Source organism: Panthera tigris, chromosome C1 (assembly GCF_018350195.1).
Source record: "Panthera tigris isolate Pti1 chromosome C1, P.tigris_Pti1_mat1.1, whole genome shotgun sequence".
NCBI lineage: Eukaryota > Metazoa > Chordata > Mammalia > Carnivora > Felidae > Panthera > Panthera tigris.
This window is the reverse complement of record NC_056667.1, coordinates 54429275-54453920: the sequence shown is the minus strand read 5'-3', so window position 1 is coordinate 54453920 and position 24646 is coordinate 54429275. Positions and strand designations below refer to the sequence as shown.

Sequence of the window (24646 nt, the reverse complement as noted above, 5' to 3'; positions counted from 1 at the left end):
GGACACATTTTCTTTGCTGGACTGACAGTCTCCCATTATAAGTTGAAGTATGTTGTTGCAACTCAACTATCTACTGAGAATAGGAGGGAAATTACAGTAGGAGTGATAGTTGTTGCATTGTGGTGAAATATGTTGTCCATCTAGTGAGCATGACCTAGCAGTGTGAGAAAAAAACTCAAGCAGTTTTTCTAAACAAGCAGGACAATAAGTGAAGTATTAAAAAAAATAACAACCAAAAAACACATTAAATTATGCTCCTGCTTTTGATCGATAACATAACACTACAAACTAGGGTGGTAAACAATGAGTATTTTAAGTTGCAATTTTAAGTCAGAGAAACAAACATTCGAGATTCAAATTATGGAACAGAGAATGGGAAATTTTTAATCATTTTGGACCTAGCCCCTGTGCTCTGGTGCCCTTCCACTTCCTCCTTGGTCAAAACTGTGGGGTTGTCTTTAACAGTCTCTTTAGCCATCTGGTGCCTTAATTTTCTCATCTGCAAAATAAAGACAAATATTATTGTACTCAAAGAGCATAATAGAGGCCTAATATATGTTCCTTAAGTGAATGAAAGGATTGGTTTCTCCAACTCTTAAGTGCTATCATGGGTCACACCAGTGACCTTAATCTTCCAGGGACTCTAAACCCTAGAGAAGGATGTAAACTATTTCCTGACTCCAACTGTAAAAACTAACTTCCTCATTTCAGTAGAAATGACACCCTTAGCAACAAGCCAATACCATAAAGTGTGCATGTCCTAATACCAATATATTTTTCAAAATTTCAGTGCTTTTTCTTTTGTTTTAAGTTGGAAAGAATCTCAGCAGCCTTTGGGCTGCTACCGCTCTTTTACATATAAGCTCAGTGAAGCCCCAGAGAATGGAATGACTTACTTACATTTACCTAGCAGAGACAGTGGGCCTGTTGAGCTTTCTTCCAGCCAAGAGCAAGAATTAATACGATTGCCCACATTCAATTAAATCCCAGTATAAATAAAAGAATCTAATGCTACACTAAATCTACTCTTGGTACCAGGTGGCAGATGTGAATGTGTTGTAAAAATTGACTGAACGGGTGGCAGGGGCCGTTTTGATCAAGAAGTATGACTGTCCCGACAGTTTTAATCCTTCATCTCTTGAATCACCCTAAAGTGCTAAAAATTCAACAGGGAGGGTGCATCAAAGAGGGAAGATGTGGAAGGTTTTAGTCCTGGAGGTAGGGCATTCGTAATAAAACACAGGATGACTTCAACTTCCAAAGAAATTAAAAGTGGGAGCAATGAGGATTGGGGTGGCTTAAAAAACTGCTCAGTGCAAACCTCTGCCTATCAGAAGACCCATCCCAACAAAGCCAGTTCCAGGGAGGCCTAGAGTAGGGAGGGGAGAGTTCCTGACAAATAAGATAGGTCATAGTCCAGTGGAACAAAAAAGCTGATTTCAGAATATGGAACTTGAAAACAAGTAAAGAGGGAAAGAAAGGAAGATACTCACCTAGGGGTGCTGATGTTGTCATAGAAGTAATATACCTACTGCTTGGAAATATATACCATCTCAAGCAACTATCCGGAGCTTCACTTCCTGTAAGCATACAGGAAGTCTTGCCCCACGTTTTACCTGCCTACTGGGTCTACCATTATATTAAACTGATAAGAACAGATACTACACTTGATCTTAGCCAAAAGGCCGAGAAGCGATGGGTCTACTATTATAAATGTGCTTAGGAGGTTAGAGCTGGCCATTCCTAGCCATACCCAATATTGCCACATACTATCCTCAAGAACAGTCATAATTCAGACTCACAGAACTTTAGAGTGAGAGGGACCCTAGAATAGGACTTCTATCCTTGGCACTATTGACGTGTTGGGTCCAATAACGCTATGGGGGACTATCCTGTGCCCTAGAGGATGTTTTAGCGGCTTCCTCAGCCACTATTCACTAGTTGCCGGTAAGCAGCTCCCCAGTGGTGAGAAACAAATATGTTCGCCAGACATTGTCAGATGTTCCCTAGGTGGCAGAATCACCTCAGCTGAGAACTACTACCCTAGACAACTGTATCCAGCTTTCTCACATCTCACACCCATAGAAAATGAAAATATTTGAGTAGGACAATGAGTAAATGAGATGGGATCTGGAAATAGCTAAATAAACCTTGGTGAAAAAAATGTATTATGCTTTATAAATTTACAGGAAACATAAAATACAAAATAGTTAGGGAATGTTAAATATTAAATGTTTAGAAGATTCTGAATAAAATTCAAAAATTTAAATGAGAAATTTGAACATACTTTTACTAACATAGCTTTTTACCAACAAATTATGCTCAATGTGGCTATATGCAGCTCTGTTCAAGCCATTTTAATGATGACCACTTCACATCCTTGGCAATTTCTATCGGTAAGAAACTTCATTTGTGCAAGTAGATGATAAAAATGCTAAAACCATTGTTTATCGTCACTTGAAGATTTGTAGTTTCTGGAATTAAAGAAACCTACTAGCCTTTTTTCTTTTCTTATGCTGACAAATCAGCGTTTAAATCTCTTTATGAGAAAGCAAAAATATTTCAAATTCACACTTCTACATATCTTGTGTTGCAAAATAGTAATGAGAGGCTAATTAAAGGCATTGCACACGTACTGGAAGACTGGTTGTCCTGCAACTAACACGGAAACCCCTAAATGGGCTTCTTGTCTGTCAGCAACAGAAGGACAAGAGAATCTGATGAATGTAAAGACAGAGATTCTGGGCTATCATTTATTGCTGGGCAGACCAGAAAGCCCCACCGTATACTCCCCACCAATCCATCCCCAACTGGCTGCATCTTGGGCTGGGCGGGTTCCAATCCCTGGGCACTTGGCAATAAACTCCTCAGTGGTCCTCAGATTCTATCTAGGATGGTTAGTGGTTTGCTCTGAAGCTGGCTGCTGAGATGTCCAGTCCATCAAACACTTTTTTGGCTGCACACAGGGCATCATAGAACAACACATGGTAAATTTGGCTCACTGTGTCTCCTCTGGGAACCATGGGGGTGGCCTTTGAAATCTTACTCAGATGACTCCCCCAAGGAACCTGTGATAGACTTCTCTTGGTTAGAGGCACCTGGTCCCAGAACCTCAGTAACTCCAAATCCCACAGAGCATTCCGAGTGTTGAGAGACTCCATAATTTAGAGCATACTTAGAACCCATTGGTGGCACACTGTTGTAATACAGCACATAGGTTGGAAAACTCTGCCTTAGAGAATTCTTCCTTGTCCTAGTTTGAGGACGTGGTGGCCCAGAGAGTGGTATGACTCGTCCCACATCCCACACTAAGTTAATAACAGAGCTGGAAACGGAACTTAATTCTACTGGCTCCTGGCACCACAACCACGCAGATCCTTCATTTCTTTTCCTTATTTTTTCTCCCCCTCTCTTCCTTCCTCCCACTGACTCATTCACCACAAATTCTTCATGTGCCTAGCCTACCAGTCATAAACATTGGCTTGTACCATAGGGAAGGCAGCATTTCTTAAACTTTGGTCTAAGGATTTAAGAGTTTCTTAAACTTTGCTGTGCATAAGAATAAAATTGTAACAATAAGTGTATTTTACTACTGTATCTTTGTGAAGAAAGTTGAAGCCAGGAGAGGAAAGGGTGAAGATTTGCAGTAGGAAGCATGAGGCAGTATTTCCACTATACTTCATCTAATTTCTTTGGCTGAGTCTAATGCTGAACACTAGAGCTTTGTGACTTCTAAGAAGACATAGTGACCCAAAGGCTACAAATATTTATGAGTTAAAAATAACAGATTAGTTTATCTGATGCAAGTCCAGATATCTGCTGAGGCTTCCCTTGTTTTGGGCAACCTGATTAGACATACTTGTGTTAGAGCCCCTACCCTCTGTCCCCAGAAAAAATGAGGTGGGTAGTGGACGAACAAGACAGAGAGAATGTGGTAATGGCCGCCTTTCTGAATGTAGGGTGTGGAGGGGTTGGAGCACCTCTTAACAGTTATGGCCCTAGGAAGTCTATGAGAGAGTACATAATGTCAACCCAGAAATGGGCTCATAAACATATTTTCACCCTGAATTAATCCTTTTCTTCTCAAAATCCTTTTACATAATTCTTATGTGTGTATGTTTGTGTCATTTTACATTGTTATACACCTGTTGTATGTATGGTGGATGAGAATGATGGCTACCATTTTACTACATGAAAAGAGTAGATGAAGAATCCCTGGAACCCACAACAAATACTGTGATATAAATATAAATACTTAATTATTTAATAAATATTTAATTATTTAATTATTTATAATAATTTATATAAATATAAATACATATATACACACATATATATTTGAGCTTCATAAAAGCATTAATAGAAAGGTGCAGTTGATATTTTTTTAATATTTATTTGTTTCTTTGATTTGAGTATAGCTGATACACAATGTTACATTAATTTTAGGTGTGCAATGTAGTGATGTAACAAGTTTATGCTGTATGCTATTTTTGCCACAAATGTAGCTGCCGTCTGTCTTCATACATCATTATTACAATATCATTGACCATATTTCCTATGCTATGCATTTTATTCTGTGACTTATTCAATCCATAACTGAAAACCTGTATCTCCCACTCCTGTTCATCCGTTTTGCCCATCCCTGCAAGCACCCCTCTCCTCTTTGGAAACCATTAGTTTGTTCTCTGTCTTTATAGGTCTAATTCTGCTTTTTGTTTGTTCTTTTTTTTTATATTCCACTTCGGAGTGGAATAATACAGTATTTGTCTTTCTCAGTCTTACTTATTTCACTTAGCATAATATTCTCTAAACCCATCCATGTTGTCTCAAATGGCGGGAGCCCATCCTTTTTTATGGCTGCATAATATTCCTGTGTGTGTGTGTGTGTGTGTGTGTGCACATACATACCACATCTTCCTTATCCATTCATCTTTTGATGGACATTTTGAGGAAATGAATATGCTGTGTAGCTTTGAACAGATTATTTTTCTCTCTGAGTTTCTGGGTTTAACAATTTTTTTTAATGTTTATTTATTTACTTTTGAGAGAGAACCAGTTGGGGAGAGACACAGTGAGAGAGGGAGACACAGAATCTGAGGCAGGCTCCAGGCTCTGAGCTGTCAGCACCAAGCCTGGCACAGGGATTGAACTCATCAACCGTGAGATCTAACCTGAGCCGAAGACACATGCCTAACTGACTGAGCCACCCAGGTGACCCTCTGGGTTTTTTTTTTTAACCTATAAAATAGGGGGATTGGCATAGTCAATCTCATGATAACAATATATCATAACTGGCCCAAATTCTACAGCTAGAAAAGGACTTTAACCCAGATCTTCTTTCTCCAAATTCAGTGTAAGTCTTCCAAATCACATGTCTTATCAAAGAAGCTGACACTCAGAACAGCTAAGTAAAGTCCTCCCAGTCTTGCTCTATCTAGGGTAATAAGTCAAGAAACACTCACTGCACTGCTGTCCCTCCGAGAGCCAGGATCAGCTGTGTGGATGAACATCCCCCATCTGTGTGTTAGGGGTGCTCTGAGGAGGTCATCTGGCCCTGGCTATTCCCATGAACCTGCATGCTCAGAGTCTGAGAGTCAGGCCCTGGTGAGAGTACAGACAGCAGCGGTAGCCTGCCTGCAGGATGGCCCTCTGAGCCACAGCAGGCAGACATCAGCTTGCTGGAACTTTAAGCCAATCACATCTGTATCCATTAGATTTTAGTTCCAGTTTTTTCTGCCTCGCTGCTTTGAAAGTGAGGAAGCAGTGCCTTCCTTGCAACACCCAGCCGTCAGATATCAATCTTGGGTGGCATGGCGGAACAAGTCAAGCCTGTGAGTTAGGAGCCCTCATCCTAGTTCCAGATAGCTATGTAGCCTTAGGGAAGTTATGTGACCTCTTTGAACCCCAGTTTCCCCCTCTTGAAAGCAAATACAGTTGGTCAAATAATCTCTAAGGCAGGTATTCTCAAACTTGTAACAGGCATGAAGAATTGCTTGAGAAGCTTATTGAAATGCATAATGGTAGGGCTCCTGATCCCAGTGATTCTGATTCAACAAGTTGAAATAGGACCCAGGGATCTGAATTATGTCTTAGAGAGAGAGAGAGAGAGAGAGAGAGAGAGAGCGCTTGAGTGGGGGAGAGAGGCAGAGGAAGAGAGAGAGAAAGAGAGAGAGAGAGAATCTCAAGCAGGCTCCATGCTCAGGGCAGAGCCCAGTGTAGGGCTCCATCCCACAACCTTGGCATCATGACCTGAGCTGAAATCAAGAGTGGGACACTCAACCAACTGAGCCACCCAAGTGCCCCAGGAATCCAAATTTTTAATAACCTAAGTGATTCTGCTAGAGGTAGTCTGTCAGCACTTTCAGAAATAATGCAGGGCTGAGAGAACTTCCAACTCATGCTGTGTGGATTATCCGTCTCCCACCATAGTTAGCGAATAACTAAGTGCTGGTAATTACTCAGGCAAAATGTCTGCTTCATTCACCTCTTCCTTTCAATCCCACCACAATGCCAATTTTATGTCAGGATGATGGCAATGACTTCTGATTTGAATTCTTGCCTCCATTATTCTACCCTTTATGCTCTCCCATTACAGTCTGCTTATATGCCTAAAATCTCCTCAGAACCCTGCAGTAGCTGCTAGTTGTCTATAGAGTGAAAAATCCAAACTCCTTGATCTAGCAATGATCTCTAAATTCTTATCTTCTATGCATCCTTCATAAGAACTTTCTGCAGGCAGAGTTTGGCTGTTTGAGGTCTCCTGAATGAGCATGTGTCTTTACCACCATGCCCTTTGTTCATATCTGGTCTGCTTTATGACACTCTCCCTGTGACATGTCTGTACCCACTGCCTAAATTCTATTCATATTTTGAAGCTGAGCTTTAAATATTTTTTAACATTTATTTATTATTGAGAGACAGAGAGAGACAGAGCATGAGCATGGGAGGGGCAGAGAGAGGGGGAGACACAGAATCCGAAGCAGGCTCCAGGTTCTGAGCCGTCAGCACAGGGCTTGACATAGGGCTTGAACCCACAAACCGCAAGATCATGACCTGCGCGGAAATCAGGCACTCAACCGACTGAGCCACCCAGGCGCCCTGAAGCCGAGCTTTAGTTTACCTTCTTTATGATGTCTTTTCTGACCAGCCCTCTTTGTGAGCTCTTCCTTATTCTTGTAACTCTAGCCCAATACCACAAAATGATCACTCTAACTTTTCTGTCTACACTGTGTGTTTACCTCAGTATCTTCACCTCAAGCACAGTGGTGTCTGTTAGTGGTTATGCATTTCTGTGTTCTCCGAAAGCTTTGCACAGAGAAGTATCAGATTTACTGCACAATCTTTTCTCACAGAAAGCCTTAACTAGTTAAGCAACAAAACTAGTATGTACTTGAATGAGGTAATCAGCTTCTGACATTTTTCTCTGTTTGCAAAATAGAAGAACCAAAACAGGATACTCCTCATCCCAGGATGTTACAAGAAACCGTTTTTAAAAATGAAAAATTGTTGACTAAAAAGCTGAATGAATAGGTGCACCTGCCTGCTTAGATTAAGAATACTTCCTCTAAGTAATAAGCCTTTTTCCCTCTGTGAAGGATTTCCTGACATCCCCAGACATGCTTGCTGTTGTTGATAATAATGGCACGTATTGAAGGTTGCAAAGAATCAGGCACTCTTAAATACTTCTTATGTGATTTTATGTGAATTTCACAACCACTCTATTAGTGATTATTGGCTATTTTATAGGCGAGGCAATTGAAGCATAAGAGATTAAATAATTTAGCAAAATTCACCAGCTAATGTCAGAACCGGAACTTGCACCTAGGTCAGTCTCATCCCCAAGCTTAGGCATGTAGTCATTACATTATCCTGCCAACCTAACATCCTGCTGACCTAACATCACAAAGCCTGTCAGTTGTTGCTTACAGGCTAGTCATCTGGGGAGACTGTAAATTCCTTGAAGGGAGCTGCGTCTTTAATATCTGACACATAATAGGTGCTCAGTGAAAGCTGAATGAATGCAGACTTGAAGAGAATGTAAGAATGAGACAGAGCCTACAATATGTCCCAGGCAAGGTGATCATGGCAAGTGTTAATAAGCAGCATCGACAGTGTGAGAGGCAGAAGAGACCCTCTAGCTGCTGTCAGGAAAGGCTGTGTGGAGAGGGTTACCTTTGAGATAATAATGGTCCCTTACCTGAGGGCCCCTTCCTTGATACCTTTGACCAGGATAAGACCTTGATCAATAATCAATATGGTATACACAACATAGGGTCCTAAGCCACTTAATAATTCAGATGATCTGTGTGTCACTTGGGTCCTTCGTTGCAAACCCAGAGCTTACCTTAACCAGTTTAAGCAGAAAAGAAATTTACTAAGGACATTAAGGAACTCAGAGAATCTCCAGGAGAGCCAGAGACTCAGGGTCAGGGGCTATTCAACTAGAAACAGCACCTCAAACCTCTTGTGGACAAAGTGTTGACACCACTGCCACTAATGGAAGCAACTACCTTGGCTTACAGTACCCCAGACTGAGAATGTCTGAATCTCAGCCAGTGCTGTAGCCCAGAGCTGGAGGCTCCAGCCACTCTTTTTGTTAATAAGATGGTGTTCATCGGATGCCTGAATCAGCACATTGGTCTCTTCCCAAAGAGAATGAAGTTGCTGGGGAAGCACAGTTCTAAGGACTGACGTCTGGGCTTCGCGAAAGGCTGGGAAAGAAGGCTTCGGGCTTCTAACTTGGCACAGCGGAATTCAAAATGTAAGCCATTCTCCCAAATGTAGTAAGCTAGTTCAAAAGATGCTGAGGGGTTCCATGAAGTAGAACAGGTGTTAATATATTATAACAGCAATGGTAGCGGAAACTTACTGAGCATTTACTAGGTGCCAGACATTTTACATACATCCTGTTTCTTCCCTGCAAAAGTTGCACAACTGATGATACTCAGACTGAGGATACTTTTGCACACAGGTGGCTACTTGGCCCAGGAGAGGTTACCTTTTAAGGCCATACATGAAAGGTGTTGAATTCTATACCAGATTAGATTAGTGGTACCTGCTACTCCTCTGAACTTCCTCTATCATAAAACTCTTTTTGTTTTATTGTTCTTAAATATTCAATGCCTGCCTTTCTGGCTAAGTGCCATGAGCGGAACAGGCCTGCCTGTCTTGTTCACTGTTGTATCCCCAGCACCTGTTATATTTATTCATTCAGTTAGCAGGCATTCAAGGTCCACTGTATGTCGGGCACATTCAAATGTTCACTCAACAAAAATGTTTTGAAAAAAAGAATTAATGTTTATTGTTTTTTGAGAGACAGAGAGACAGAATGAGAGCAGGGGAGGAGAAGAGACAGAGGGAGATGCAGAATCTGAAGCAGGCTCCAGGCTCTGAGCTGTGAGCACAAAGCCTGAGATGGGGCTTGAACCCATGAACTGTGAGATCATGACCTCAGCCAAAGTTGGACGCTTAACCGACTGAACTACCCAGGCAACCCTCAACAACAATGTTTTGAATTTGTCTAATGTGCCAAGCACTGTTCACTAGGTGCTGGGAGTGTTGTGAGAACAAGGCAGGCAAGACCTTGTCTCAGGGAATTTATATTCTGCCTGAGGGAGATAGACAATCAAAAAATAAACAAGTATATAAAACAATTCAACATAATAAATGCTATGAGGGAAAATAAAGCAAAAGAGGGGATAAAGAGTAATGGGATGGGATGATGAGGAAGGCCTCTTTGAGGAAAAGGCATTTGATACTCCAGAATGAAGGAGAGAATGACCCTCGTGAAGATCTGGAGAACCATGCTCAGGTGGTGGGAATAGAGAGTGCAGAGGCCCTAGGCGGTAATGAACTTGGCCTGTTCTGGGAACAAGGTTCTATATAGTAAGGCTCTACAGAGCACAATGAATAAAGGGGAGAGTCAATGATGAGTTTGGATAGTCAGGGCCAGGTCGCATACAGCCTTGCAGGCACTCCCTGATAGGAAATTTTGGTTTTATTCAATACAAGAGCAGCATTGGAGGGTTACGAGCAAGAAAGTACCATGATCTGACTTGGTTTTAACTAGATTACTGCAGACAATGTGTGGGAATCAGCCTAGGAGTGGGGCTAGATTCAAAACAGGGAGATTGGGAGAAAAACCCAGACTTCATGGTACTTTGGATTTGGACACTGAAAGGCTTATCAGACATCTGAGTGGGAATGGATATTCAGAGGCATTGGATATATAAGATGGGATTCCGAGGGAGAGGTCAGAAAAAGACGCACAAGTTTGGAAGATGTGAGTCTACAGGCGATGTTTCTTTTCTTTTTGTTTTTTAAAAAAATTTTTTTAATGTTTATTTATTTTTGAGAGAGAGAGAGAATGAGTGGTGCAGGGGCAGAGAGAGAGGGAGACACAGAATCCAAAGCAGGCTCCAGGCTCTGAGCTGTCAGCACACAGCCCGACGCGGGGCTCAAACCCGCAAACTCAAAACCCTCATGACCTGAGCCTAAGTTGGAAGCTTAACCCACTGAGTCACCCAGGAGCCCCACAGATGATGTTTCAAGTCTTGAGACTAGATAGGATTACCTAAATTAAAGCTCAAGAAACACTTGCTAAGTATTAAATCGATATTTAGGGATAGAGATCAGGCAGAAACATAGGTCTAACTCAAAGCCCTTGGGCAATGTTTTTTCTGAAATTCAGGACAGGGGAGGGGAAACAACTTTACTGAAAGGGAGAGAGAGAGAGAGAGAGAGAGAGAGGGAGAAGGAGGGAGACGGATAGAGGGATAGAGACACTGAGGGAAAAGGAGTAGAAAGAACAGCGCCAGATGGAGCAAAACACGTAGAAGGGAGAGGCCGGCAGGGTAGTGGGGAAAAGAGGGCAAGAGCCTACAGTTCTGCCTGGGACTCCTTTAATCTTCCATTTCTGCACTTACAATCACCCTCTCTGCTCATTGAATGCTTTCTTTAGTCTTGTTGACTACATTTTCTAAAATTATTCATGGCACTCACTTTATAAATACTCTTGGGAGCAATTTATTTTTATTTGGTATCAAAAATAGCTATCTTTTCTTGAGAAATTTAAAACAAATCCTGAGAAATCTAGGAACCCCATAACTAACTGGGCTTCTTTTCATGTGTTGATACTGGGAAGCTCAGAGCCTCGTGAGTGGTATTTTTGTATGACCCTCATTCCAGCTCTATTTTGTGCCCCAATCATGTCTGTCTTTTTTATTTATATGTTCTTCTTGTCTAAATTTCTTTGCTGTCTTTAAATATCCCTGACAGCTATACGAACTGCTATATGGAGCAAGGCAAGAAATAACGGACACATTCGGCATCTTAAAGAAACTTCATTTCAAACCGTCTGTTCCATTGCCATGATAGTGAGTTCATCTGTCAGACATGTGTCTCAACTTCTGGTAGAGAAATTATGTCGCTCAGATCCATCAAGGGACTGTGCCCCAAGTTTCTGCTTTTTCTTCCTTTTTCCAGAGGAGGGAGAAAATGAACTCGTTTTTCCCTCCAAGCACCCTATGAATGAGGAGTAGTAACTATTTATACCGGAAACAAAAGAAACCCAGATGTTGCCAACACACTTATCACCTCCTCAGCCAGATCTAGGCTAATTCAACTTTATCTGCAAAAAAGCCAATGCAGTTGCTTGCTTTTAGCTTTGCAACAGGGATCCCAGCTTGATAGTTTAAGCTATACTTGTCCTAGGATACAGTTCCAAACACACATGGAGGGCAGGTGTTTGGGGCCTCCAGTGGTCTGTTCACATGAAGGAACACTGCCTGAGCCAGAGTCAGCTCCAATCTGGAATGGAGAGGTCACCATGCTCCAGAAGCAAAGTGATACCATGGAGTCTTTGGCACCGGTCATGACAGAAGACATCACTGCTACAAGGATGGAAAACAGGACAATGGGGACGCCTGAGCAGCACAGTCGGTTAAGCATCGGACTCTTCATTTCGGCTCAGGTCATGATCTCATGGTTTGTGAGACTGAGCCCTGCTTTGGGCCCTGTGCTGAGTGTGGAGCCTGCTTGGGATTCTCTCTCCCTCTCTCTCTATCTCTCCCCAACTCACTCTCTTTCTCTCGCTCTCAAAATAAATGTAAAAACATTTTAAAAAATCTTTTTTTTTTTTTTTTTTTTAAGGAGGACAATGGTAGCCAAGAGTGCTACATAAGATCTCCACTTCCTGGGGTCTCCCAGACTGAGCAGAGAGGAGTATGAGATGGCCAGAATTACTGCAACAGCAGGTAGGAGAAGAGCCCAAGAAATACTGTTTTGATACAGGATTACTGAGACCCAAGCTGATTTGGCCCAGAGAAATTCTAGTTAAAGGCTATTTTTAGAAAGGGTTGAACTATTAATGGCTTAGAGAATGTTTATCTAAATCTACTTGTGTTAGCTTCCATAAACACTAAAGTAAATTTCCTTATAATGCAAAAGAAGACTTTATGAACTCATTGTTGGGAACGATTAAGTGTATATGGGAGAAGGAAGATGTATTTCCAGTCATTGGTCAATCATCTGTGAACACTTATTAAGAACTGATTACCAACTTCCTCTATGCTTGGGGTAGAATTACTTACAGAGAAAAAGGCCGTTGTCACAGAAACTGCAGGCAGCTACAATCCCCTTTGAACACAAATGAAGAGTGAAAGCCCTGTGACCAAACTGTTGTCCCTAGACAAGAAGCCTAGAGGCTTCAAGACTATTCTAATACTAGGATTTGGTTTTGTGCATGACTCTCCCACTCTAGTTCTGAAATGTGCTGTGAATCAGGGCCCTTCTGATAAAGGAGAAGATAATGGCTCAGGCAGGTGACACACCCTTCAAGGTCTACTGCCTTTTTGGAGCATACAAATCTGCTCTTGTCTTACATTTGCCTTGGCCTGATGTCTATAATAGAGAGAGCAAAGGCATAAGGGGAGAGGACATCTGATACATCAGAGGGACCAGGGTGAGTTGATTGCATAATACTTCTCTGTTTGGTTTGCACTCATAATATAAACAGGTCCAGAATCTTAAAGATGGGTGGCAGAGACTAAGGACAACAGGCTTGCCTTTCCCTTAAAGTACCTGCCCTCTCAAATTCCAGGGCCACTATTTACTGATTCTTTGACATTAGACAAATCCCTCAAGACTTCAGAGCCTCAGACGCCTCCTGTGTTAAATGGGGATATCAGTTATTAGATCACACAGTTATTTGAAGAACAAATGAGAAACTACATGTGAAAAGTTTTTGTTTTTGTTTTTGTTTTTCTTTCAAATATTAGGAATTCATTGTACCTTTATGTAGTTTCATGGCAAGAGGTTAGTGTCCAATTCAGGGCTATACTGCATTTATTGAGCTCCGTGGGCTCAGATTCTGGCATAGCGCCTGGTTTACTGTAGGGTTTAGTAAATGTTTGTTGTTGAAGAAATGAGACAAGGTTGCAATTGCTTTGCCTGGAATCTCTTTGATAGTTGATTCTAAGAATTGGAAAGGAAGTCTTGAGGTCACCTGGTCTATGCCTCTGTCTCTGGTCATACAAGAGAGGCAGTTTGGTATAGAATGAAAGCTGCTCCAAGGACATGAGTGTCCGTGCACCATACAGATGTTTAATGGGGTTTGTGGTAGAAGCTCCAATAGGATACAAATTTGGCCCACCTATAGGTAAAGCAGGCTTTACAATTTTTTTTTAATGTTTATTTAGTTTTGAGAGAGAGAGAGACAGAGCATGAGTGGGGGAGGGGCAGGGAGCGAGGGAGACACAGAATCCGAAGCAAGTTCCAGGCTCTGAGCGGTCAGCCCACGAACCACGAGATCATGACCTCAATGAAACTGGACGCTTAACCGACTGAGCCACCCAGGCACCCCCAAAGCAGGCTTTTTAAAATTGCGCAAACACCATAATGTCCATCTTGATGGAGTTTGAAGTCGGGTTTGTGAGCAAACGGTTAAGAAATAATTCTTGGCTGTGGTGCAAAAAAGGTGATTTTATGAAAGCACGGGGACAGGACCCCGGGGGCAGAAAGAGCTACACTGGGGTTGTGTGGAGCAACTGATTATATACTTTTAAGTTTGTGGAGGTATAGATGGTGTAGGTCTCCAAGGAATTTCTGGATGCTGAAAGCAGGGTCTCACAGGACCCTGAAGATTTAGCTATTGTCAAGATAAGGTTGCTTTTAGTTTTTAAGGAAGTGTAAACATTAAGGCATTAAGGCAGCCATAAACGTCTTGGGGAGTGTTATACACTGCAGGTCCCCGACATCTGTCATTGGGCTACAGGCTGTAAGGGAATTGAATTTAAATTACATTTTTCTTGCCTTTGTTTCCCTCACCGCATGTCCTCTAAAATAATTCCACTATCCTTATCTTACTGTTGGTTTATGGGACAATGTCTCTAGAAGACTTCTACTGAAAATACAAATATACTTTCAAAGAATGGTAGCTTACAAAATTATGCATAAATTCTTAAACAGCAGACAGCAGAGACTTTCAGGACAGGAGTCTTTCGGGTGGGAGGGAGTGGGATTGAGGGTGGAGTAGATTTGGGGTTATTTCTCTTGGAGCATGAATCAGCTGGCGTGCTTTGGTGAGTCCCACACAAACTGAGGGCAGTGGAAAAGCACTGGGGAGAGGAGGACTCAGAAAGTGAAGGGTGGGGAAAGGGCAAAACAGATAAAGGGAATTAAGAGATCCAAGTTTCCAGTTATAAAATGAATAAAGTCATGGAGACGAAAAGTACAGCATAAAGAATATGGTCAATGATATTGTAATAACATTGTATGGTGACAGATGGTGACTATACTTGTCATAGTGAGCACTGAATAATGCATAGAATTGTCAAAACTAAACGTTGTAAACCGAAAACTAATATAATATTGTATGTTAACTGTACTTCAATTTAAAAAAAAAGATCAAAAGGAGGTGTAGGATGGGCACCTGTAAGGCACATGTGGCAAATACCTCCATTCTGACTGATTTTTAAGGTAATTAAAAATTTCAAAGCACGGTTACCCTAAATTTCTTATGTAGCTCTCATGACAACTGAAGTGGTCAGAGAGCATCATCACCATCATTTCACAGTTTCAGGTGAGGACAGTGAGGCCCAGGGAGGTCAGCTGGTCCCTTTAACATCACTCAGATACTACGTACAAAGAGCGGTGCTGGAGTTTATTTCCTTTCACTCCTGATCGGGTATTCTTTTTATTAAATTCTGCTGCCTCTGAAATGAAGATAAGACTAGCAGTCCTCTCGCATGACGGTGTCACTGTGTAGTAACAGAATTGTTACTAAATAACGCTGTGGCATCGTGCTAAATAACAGAAATATTTTGTCCTTTATTATTGCTGGTACCTTACAGATGTGGGACCGGGGAGGTGGTGGTGCAGGGCGCAAGTAATGTGCCGGCCCTCCTGCAGCCTCATGGGAGATGGAACATGGACTCCATCAGTCTGGGTGCGCTCAGAACTCTTACACTAAAGACTCTCTGGGTTGGAAGGGTCTTAAAGGTAGTTTGGCATAACCATCCATTTAATCCTTCTCCACTGTCCCCCTAAATGGTTCTCTATGGGTTTGCCTTACAGAAAAATCAGTCTCCATATCTCTACGGGCAGTCTCCTCCATATTAGGGCAGTTCTCATGGTTGTAGTACCAAAGGGAGAGATTTTATTCTTTCAGCAGCAGAAGATATAAGAACATTTCATAGGAAAACACTTTGCTAGCCTCAACTGAGGCCACTCTAAGCCTCTCAAGTTGTGGGAGTTGGCTGATGCCACTTTAGTGAAAAGGACCGGGGGATTGCATAAGAGAGGATGAGTTGTTACTCTCTGCTTGGAGAATGAGAGTGATAATAGGGGGGAAAGGAGGGAGGAAAATTGAGTAAAATGGTGGCATGCTGTGTGCTTCTTTGAGTATCTCCTCCTTATCCACCCCCCCCCCCACACACACAAATTCTGCAAAGTCGATAAAACCCTAAAATATGTGTTTGGATTTTTATGGAAATCTTTAAAAAAGGTTGCTCTGGGGATACTCCCAAAGCAATAGAGACAGTTCTCCTATTCAGGGGAGCTGCCCATATGACCCCAATGCCCAGAGAACTGGTAAATGACTCTGGGAGTAAGGCTCTCCTAGATGACCAATGGGAGGTTGTGCAAGCTCTCGTTAGCTCTCAAAATCCAGGAAGGCCTCAGCTGATGCTGGTGTCACAGTTAGAAGGAGACTTTCTCCAAATCCTTGCACCCATGATTTCCCTTTCAGCTGGATTGTTCCAAGTAGAGAAGAGGCAAATTAGTTCAGTTGACTCCTGACATACAAAGGAGATACTTGTTGAGACTTTCTCAAGTCCTCACTTTCACGAATATTACCACAGCTCATGATCTCCTATACAATGATCTGTAAAATGAGCATAATAATATCTCGACAGGGCTCTTTATGAGGATTATGTGAAATCATGTATTAAATGGAGATAAAACTCCATAGAGAATCTGATGTCTTGCTTTTCACAGTGTTATCCAAATTTGTGACCAGTGAAATTTAAATATGGTGGCATAACATGGTCTTTGGAGGGTAGCTTCAAAATAACTGAACCGTCACGTATAAACATCTCCAGTGCCAAGATTCATGTATGTCAAGCAACGTATTCAAAGTATCTTCCATATTCCCTGGGTTTTAAACCCTCAGGTCTTGGCATGTCAGCCATCAGTTTCACACTTAAAAAGATGAATGATCCAGGGGCATCTGCATGGCTCAGTTGGTTCAGCATCCAACTTCAGCTCAGGTTATGATCTCACGGTTCATGAGTTCCAGCCCCACATTGGGCTATGTGCTGACAGTGTGGAGACTGGAGCCTGCTTCAGATTCTGTGTCTACCTCTCTCTCTGCCCCTCCCCAGTCGTGTTCTGTCTCTGTCTCTGTCTCTTTCTCTGTCTCTGTCTCAAATAAATAAACATTAAAAAAATTTAAAAACAACAGGATGAGTGATTCAGAATAATGGTGCCACTTTTTTTTCTGCCAGCTTTTTCTTCCAGCTAATAATGACCTCATCTCTGAAGTCTAATTCCCCCTTCCTACTAATTACTATTCAGGAGCAGGTGGTAACCACAATTACATCCCCACACCTTGCGTCTGATGTCATCTGCAGAGCTAAAATGGAATGTCTAACGGTCGCTGCAGTCATGTTGAGGAGCAAGGGAAGGGCTGGGATAAGAGATCAGAGCTTGGCTGGATGCCAGGTGTGTGAGCAAAGATCATCTTGTTTTTGTCTTCTGGGAGATTTGTGAGAAGTAAGAACTTCTTTGATTAGAGAACATGAATTTTAACAGTAGAGAGAATGAGTGAGATTGGGATCACAAATAATTTGGGGACTGACAGGATGGTCACAATCACATTGTAAGCATCCATGGGTGAGCCAGAACTTTGTGTCTGCACGTTTATACCATCTACGTGAGCCCCTGACCTCCCAGCAAGGGATGATTGACTTTCCTTGGAAAGTGACCAGCTTGGGACCCCCAGCCTGTGAAGATAAGACAGGGGAAGTGGTGACAAGAGGGGAGAGGCTGACAAATTGCATTCCCAGGATGATCAGAGAGGATTACGGCTCAGGAATGTTATTTCTTGCAGGAAAGACGTGGCATTATCTCAGAACCATCTGGTGGCAGCGGGAACAAGAAGGGGGAAGGAGGCTATGAGCAGTCGTCACGTAGCCATGTCTTACTGTTTGCAGACGCCCACGATCAAGCTACTTCCTGACAGAAGTGGGTCAACTAACAGCCTTGGCTCAGGAAAGAATAGAGCTTCAAGGAATAAGAGAGCGGCCCTGCAGAGGCTGTGGGATTCCTCCAGCAGAACAACTTAGAGACACTACCCAAAGCTTCCTGTAGTGTGGGCAAAGTCTCCAGGCCCAGGGAGAGAGGGCAGGGTGCCCTTGGTCTTCCAGGGTGAGACTGATCTGAACTCAGGTGGGCTGATCCTCTAGGAACCTCAGTGTAAAGTGACATTTGTGGTCACCCAGGTGACCCAGGTTGTGGTCAACCAGGTTTCAGTCCGGCCTGCATATGCCTTTTGTTTGCCCCACATTCGTGATTACAAAGTGGTTGGATTAGTTCCCAACTCTAAAGTAACAAGGTATTTCATATAAAATGCAGGTTTCTGGCTGCTCTTGGAGAATGAGAAATCGGGCAGCCCAGGCCCCAAGTTTTCACATAGCAACATTTGGCTGGAGTTGAGTAGCCGCTGGCCACAGAAGCCAGGGAGTAACTCTCCACTCCCGCATGTTCCCCACCCATTCACTTCATTCCAAACCCCTGTAGGCGTTTGTATTTGTGACTCCTGCTCTAAAATGCAACATCAGTGAAGGCAAGGGATGGGAGCATTCGTCCCTAATAGAGCTTTGTCCCCAGCACGCGTCTGCAGTGCTGGGCAATGCACAGGTATTTGATGTGTATTTATGTAATAACACATAGTGAATTAAGACATCCCTGTTAAAATAAAGCAGATCTGCATTTAAATCCAGGCTATGTGGTCTTGGGTGAGAAGCTGAACTTTCTAAGCCTCTGTTTTCCTCATTTATAAATTAGGGACATAAATACCGACCTCCTTGGCCAGTCCAAGAAAAAATGTGAAATGCTTAGCGTGAGGCTATCACATGGTCAGCACCATGTGATAAATATTTGCTAAATGGCTGAAACAATGTTTAGTCACATGACTTGACCCATGGGCCTCTTTCGTTGGATAACGTAGAAATTCGTTTCATTAAGAATGTATGGGAATTGCAATGGGCAAGAATCTCAAATGATGGCCAAAATAGCAGTTCCTGTGAGGGTGAGGGATTGCTGGGCAGGAAAGATAACTTGTTCCTCAATTTCATTGTTGATGATTACAGCAGCAACATGATTTGCAGCAATAGGGGGGAAGCTGCTGGGTGAATTATAGGGGTGGGGTGGGGGTTGCGAACACAGGCTTCAAATATCGACAGGTCTGTCCTACGTGCCAGGAGCTTTGCTAGGCAACTATATACATGCAAGACCTTGGTTTCCTCCATTAGAAAACGAAAGCAATAATACCCATTATATAGGGTTTCACCTGATTAGTTCACGTAAGAATCCATGTAACATGCTAAACACATTGGCTGGCACATGGGAGATGCTCAGCAAATGATTTATTTATTGGTACGAAAGAGAGACACTGTGACATTTACAGTCCTGAGCGCTGTATTTATTCCATCACCTTGCTGTGTCATCTACCTCCCTTCCCTTGGACTCTGTTTCCTGTAGTGTGAGAGAGCTTGTGTGGTGGATGCTGTGGAGTGCCACCCAAACCCCCCTCCAGAACAAAGGCACTCAGTAACCCCAGTGGCTGGGAGTATTGGCCACAGACAGCTCATGGCTGACTTCCTTTTGGAGAATTACTCTCAGCCAAAGGTAACTGCCTTATCCAAGGTTACACCCTCTTTCCCGGGGGCGGGCAGGGTTGCTCAAAGGTACAAAATACAGAGAGGCTAATTTAGGACATCTCTGAAAGGCCTTCCAGCTTCAGAGTGCCCACGTGGGATCAGCTAAAGCCTCTGTTCCACTATGAATCCACCTCTCCCTCTGTCCAGTCCTGTTTCCCTCATTCCCTTAAAGAGGCTGTTCCCAGAACACTCTCCAAGAAACATTTGGGTACAAATCTGCCTCACAGAGCCTGTTTCCAGGTAACCTGACCAATGGCCGTTTGAGTGATTTCACTTAGTTTCTCTGAGCTCAACATTTTTTGGCTTGCTCTGTCTGAATTAGGTTACAAGAGACTGGGATATGTTGCAGAAGAAGATCAAGGTTATAGCTGCCTATGAAACCCTCAACATAGAGTCTAGAGAATTCCTTATGAGGTTCTTAAGAATAATGTGGGAGTTAGGCAAATATTTCCCGGAAGGGCATGAGGTTTCAAGTAAGTGGCTGACCTCATCTTGTGCAGCCCATGTGGGGTTTTGGAACTGAAGGCACACCTAGTGCATCTCTGTCAGAGAGATCAGATAGACCTCTCAAGGGTCCACAGAGAAACATGAAAGGAAATTCCTGCTTCAAGCCTAGAGGGTTGATCATGGTTTCTTCCACAGAATGCCACGTGTAGGTTCTTCTAGGACTGCACCGTCTTGCTGGCAGGAGGTACAGATTTTGGTGGATGCCGCCTCCTTTCCAGAGAGAGGAGGTTGTGAAAATCAGCTGGGATGGGAGAGCCAGGACAGTCCAGCAGGACTACGCGTCTCTGTCAGTTGTCTCCCTAACGGCAGGCATTTCTATGCCAGGAGTGGTGAAGGGAGCCTGTTATTTTGTCTGCAGAAGAGCAGGCACCTTGGCCAATGCAGGATGACCCCAGCTGTCCTTTCAGTACCCAAAACAGGAGAGTGTGCTCAGCCCCTCCAAGAAAAGTGTATGCAAAAGGAGCCCCAGCTGCATCTGGTGTTTGCACATAGTGTCCCTAGAGACCCAGTGCTCAGCGTCACATGAGTCCTCTGTGTGCTTCGGAAGCAAAGGTGCGGAGCCAGGATGCTAAATTTGTCCTTCGCAAAGTCTCCCACAAGAAGGAAAACTCCCTGAGTCAAGTCCTGGGAGGCCAGGGGATGGGGATGGTTTTAGGGTCAGAGCAAATGGGTGGAGGAGAAGGAGGCCGTTCCTGTAAGGCCGGATACAGAATATTTGCCAGAGACTCCTGGGGTGTCGAAAGGAGTTAAGGACATGTCATTGCATCAGAAGACGGACTCTTCCTTGGGCATGCTCTGTAACTCCTTGGAACGTTTATTTCCCCTTCTGTAAAACAGGGAAGATAGTAAGAGTTTTGGCTTCACGGGTTGCTGTGTAGTCTCAGCAAGGTCACATATCTAGAGGACTTAGCTCGGGCTCTGACCCTCAGCATGCACTCACTCCCTAAGCAACTGCAGTCTTTAAGCCCTATTCTCCAAGGTGGCTAGAGCTCAGAGGGGGCAGGTAGAGGAGTCTGGGCTCTGAGTACTTACATCAAGTGTCCACCAGGAGTCAGCTAAGGAGACCCTGTAACTCAGACGTGGGATTGCTTTGGCATCCTGACTGGGTCATCCTCTTGCATTTAAAATCTGAATTACTATCATCAATAGAAATGTGTTATCTTTCCCTTTCAATATTCCAATTTCTACTGGCTCCTCTTGATTCCTGTGGGCATCTAGTTTAAGTGGGCAGAAGGAACCAGAAGCATTGCTTTTCTCCATTGTTGATAATATTATTACAACTAACTTGATTTGTTGAGTGCCTACTACGTATCATCTCATTTTTTGTGTCTTTTTTTAAAAAAATGTTTTTAGCGTTTATCTTTGAGAGAGAGAGAGAGACAGAGTGTGAGTGGAGGAGGGGAAGGGAGAGAGGGAGACACACAGTCCAAAGCAGATTCCAGGCTCTGAGCTGTCAGCAGAGAGCTCAACGTGGGGCTCGAACCCACACATTGTGAGATCATGACCTGAGCCTAAGTCGGATGCTTAACTGACTGAGCCACCCAGGTGCCCCCGCGTGTCTTTTTTAAAAAGTGAGCTCTATGCCCGATGTGGGGCTTGACTCATGACCCTGAGATCAAGAGTCATGCTCTACTGACCAAGCCAGCCAGATGCTCCTCATCTCACTTTTTAATTACAATCTCGATATATACCTAAAATGCTGTAACATATACTTCTTATCATAATACACTCATTTTATGGGTAAGAGGTGAAGGGGGAAAAGAGAAACAACACCACAAACTCTTAGGTCATTACTGTGTGAGGTGGTGTTTCATTTCATTTGATCCCCAGGCTCACTAGTGAGTGAGGCAACTTCCTCACACGGATTGAAATTCCCATGGAAAGGGGATGCTGGAACAGAAGAAGAAAAATGGGGTACAAACAATGTGGGAGCAAATAAAACTTGTTCATGAGTACACGTGGGACCCTATCTGGGGATTCCCAATCACTGGAGTGCACTCTCCAGGACCTAGAGGTACTTTATTGACAAGTGGAGGCAAGAGCTAGTCATGACATATATTAGAGAGTCCTTCTGAATTGTCTTCTTGTCAAAGGTTTTGTGTTTTGTTATAAAACACCTTCAATGTCCTTCTCCATATCTCTGGGCCAGGATTTTCCTATGCCAATCCAAACAAACTTCCATTCCTATCACTTAATGATCTCCTTGACGTGGGAGCTCACCTCCTTAATTAAATCTTTCAGTCCACGTACAGGGCTGTGAAAGGAAATCTGATCCTTAGTGTGATCTCAGGGATGACAGCAGGTAATCCGGCATTGCCTGTGAGAATCCAGAAGGACCTCTTTGTGAACATTTCTCAGTTGCATCCTTGGGGCTTTCCAGAGCCAGAACTCCCTACTAATGCGTTCCATTTCTGTGGGATAAGCCAGGACCTTCTCAGATTTCTCTTGCTCTGGAGAGGGCCCTACATACAGGAATTACCTGCCTGCCTGTCATTTCCTTTTTTCCTTTCTCCTTCCCTCTCCTCCCCTTCCTCTTCCTCCTCCTCCCCTTCTCCTTCTCCTTCTTATTCCCCTCCTTCTCCCCCTCCCCCCTCCTCCTCCTTCTCCTCTTCCTTCTTCTCCTTCTCCTTCTCCTTCTTCTAACAAACTTATCTCCAAGTCCTGCCTTTACCACTTTCTAAGTGCCCTTGGGCAAACTAACCTCTCTTAACCTCAGTTTCTAAAATGCGTGGAGTGATTTCTAGCACCACTTTAAATTTAACACTAATGCCGAGGGTAGTAACTAAGAGCTTGAGCACTGGAGTTAGTAAGACTGGGTTTGAATCTCCTTTGCCACTTACTTCATGGCCTTGAGCTAGAAAGGTGCACTTTCCTTGGGGCTCAGTTTTTCCAACATGGAGATAGTATTGAACTCATAGGGGAAGAGGACTGCATGTGCTAACTGCACTAAGCACACATACCTTGTGCTGATTCTGCTCTAAGCTCTTCATGTCTGTGAACTCACTGAACTCACATAATATCTCCGTAACAAGACTTTTTTTTTGGTCTGCTCATTTTTCTGACTTACTGAAGGTTTTGATTTGCTTATTTTAAACTTAATTCTGTCACTTCCTATTTTTGATTTATCAACAACTGCAATGCAGGCAGTTTCTCTATGTTCATTCAATATATGCCTCAAAAATATATTGTAAAGGCTATGATCAAAAACAGAACAGTAAGAAAATAGTGCTAAATCTTTGTACATTAGAACATGAGGAGGCCTCTGAAATATACAAATGACTGATGTCCACACCAGACAAATGAAATCTGAATCTCTGAGGGTAGGGCCAGATACTCATGTGTTTTAAAAGTTCCCCTGTTTATTCTAACAGTTGACCAACACTGAGAACCACAGCCCTACGTCATGAGTTTAAGGATACTTGTATAGACTGATAAGCCCTGAATGACTGTGGGTAAGGAGGTTATCAACCACGACTCTGTCTTATCATTGTACCCACCCTTCTGCAATTAACCTAGATGTCAAATTTCCCTCTGAATTTGGAAAACATTTTTAGCATGTTCCTGATCAGGCTGCTCCAGTAACCCTATCAGACAAGTGCTGGTTGCCATTGAGAACTATTTTCATGCCTAAATGTTTAGAAAAAAGTGCTCTGGGGCTTTCCCCAAATTAACGGCATGGGTTTATCTTTTCTGAAATTCAGCTTTTTGAAAATGAGGAAGTTTTGCCTGCTGTCAGTTTCCTCGAACTTTACTCCATCCTTGTCAGAGATTATTTTTAAAAAAGCAGCTCCCTCGTCATACCTGTGAGCTTTCTCAACCCTGTGGGTTATAGTTAATAATGTATTTGGAGACTCGAGGTTCATTAAAAAATCTTTATGCTCCTTTTCTAGTCCTCATCTATTTTAGGTTCTATTCATGTGTCAGAAGTTATTCATCCCATAGATGCTTGTTGAATATCAATTCTGTGCCTGGCACTGTGCCAGAAGCACTACCACATGTACGAACCCCGAGAGGTTCGTGAAGCTCGCACCCGAGAGGTACTAGAAGCTCGCTCAGACCCTCTCTTCATGTTCAACATCCCAACCCTCTGACCCTCTCAGTGTATTTGAGTCACCCCATGAGTTCCATCCTGCCTTTTTGCAGGCCTCCTGGGGGGACAGTCTCAAAATTCACTGCAGTGTCTAATGTCTGGTCCATCTTGGTGCCTCAGCTTACGTCCTCTTACACTACTGAGGTGAACGGGCTGGGAGCCCATGTATCAAACCTGGTGAATGAATGCTGAACACAAACCAGTCCGCTTGGCCATTTCCATAAACGTCTACTGCACAGTTTTCATTCTGGAAGCCATTGTGTCTTCTCCAGAACCTTGTTCTGTGCCCTGGAAGCATGATTCAACATAGCCTGCATCTGAGCCACCACGTAGGGCCCACGTGGGGGCCTCCCTGGGCTAAGTTTTAACATATACAAAAAACAGGTCACAAATCTGTTGTGAAAAGGTGAAGGAAATTGGCCTATTTTTTCCTTTGTATTCACTCTAAGGTCATTGCAGTTTTTATTATTCCACGATTATACTTCCAAATTTCCTTTACATACAAAGACAGTTTATTATCATGGAGTCCATACTGTGCTGGATTCTTTACCATTTTAATTTCTAGAATGCTCACAAACCTCTTGAAGGGAGATACTGTTAGGCCTGTTGT

General features: G+C 43.1%; 1 pseudogene; it reads right to left on the bottom strand.

Moving 5' to 3' along the window:
- Nucleotides 1–1494: 1494 nt before the first annotated feature.
- LOC122241800 lies at nt 1495–1697 on the bottom strand (annotated as a pseudogene).
- Between the last annotated feature and the right edge of the window lie 22949 nt (nt 1698–24646).